The sequence below is a fragment of the Belonocnema kinseyi genome, chromosome 3 (assembly GCF_010883055.1).
Source record: "Belonocnema kinseyi isolate 2016_QV_RU_SX_M_011 chromosome 3, B_treatae_v1, whole genome shotgun sequence".
In the NCBI taxonomy this organism is placed as follows: domain Eukaryota; kingdom Metazoa; phylum Arthropoda; class Insecta; order Hymenoptera; family Cynipidae; genus Belonocnema; species Belonocnema kinseyi.
In genome coordinates this window covers 124,847,418-124,848,787 of record NC_046659.1, presented here as the reverse complement: position 1 = coordinate 124,848,787, position 1,370 = coordinate 124,847,418, and positions in this window count along the sequence as shown.

Sequence of the window (1,370 nt, the reverse complement as noted above, 5' to 3'; positions counted from 1 at the left end):
GCCTGACTGGTGGGTGGCGGAAGGTGCACCCGTTTCATGTCACCCGACATCAATTTTCGCCACGCAGTCAACCCGTCCATAAAGGGGAAGGGGAACAATAATGGTCGCGCTCGCGCTCATCCTTCAGAACTGGAGGTTGCGCCGATGGTTCCCGCAATGGCGCTTCGGGGAAGGTTCAACTAGGTAAGGGGAAAAAGTTTCGGGCGTCTCCAATGCCGCGAGGAAGAGGGTGTCCGACCCCGGGGTCCCTACAAGTACATTCGGGATGGGTGTGCCAGGCAGAGGCTCGTCACGCGACAGGTCGGAAGAATCGACCCTCGCGGTAGTGGCGGCCTCTGTTACGGTTGGCGATAGGGGGCCGGCGTCGTCCGCGCTCGGTGTCTCGCGGGGTATCAACCGGAACGTTATGAAATTCGCCGGCGGAGGTAGAGGTGCCAAAGGAGCTACGTCCAATCCTCTCGGTCGCGGTGGTGAGTCCAGACAATTGATGATCCGTGGCTGGCCCGATCCCACGGTGTCGCTTGACACGACACTGGCCGGAGGGAAGGTATGCCGCGGCTGAGCGGCGAAAGCAGGTAACGGCAGAGATAGATTCCGGCCGCGGAACGGACGGCGAACGCGGGGGTCGCGGGTCCCGTTGACACCTCGACGGATACCCAACAAATTTGCCCACCCTGGGATGTGCGGGTGAGACTCGTCCGGCGAATAGGCGGGTACGTTCGCGGGATGCGGCCGAGGTACGTACTTATCCACGGGCGGAAGTGCAGCCATTCCTGCTGGCAACACTTCCTGGGCGGCGGCGGCGCGGCGCGCCCGACGTTGGCGCGTACGACGATTTGGGCGAGAGCCCTGACTTACGCCGGTCATAAGGGGTGCCCGATCCGCGCTGTCCACGAAACAGAGGTTTCCCTCCAGCACCGCGACCCTCACTCACAGTCCTAACTAAGGGAGCTCGGCACTACGGAAGTTTCCTCCCGGCACCGGCAAACCCGCCTAACCACTAGGAAATAGACAGGCACTGCAGGGATAAGCCCCGGCACCCGACGTCTATTTTCCACCTAGCTCCTAACCACTGACAACTAACACTTAAACGCTCCGGAGCGTTTTCTCACCACTCGCCGCCCGATCGATGATCCGAATCCGATAATTACGGCCGGACAAAACAGAGAAAACACAAAAAAGAAACACAGGGGAAACACAGCGTAGGACGCAGGAGAAGGATCCGGAAACTGGTGTCGATTAAAACTGTCGTCGGTTATCAGCGTCGAAATTTATTTTCTTCTTGGACGGAGGCGAAGACAGAGCGGATCTGCCTTCTTACAAGTCTCGAAGAGAACTGTCACTTACTTGCTACGCCGTCTCCCGGTAGA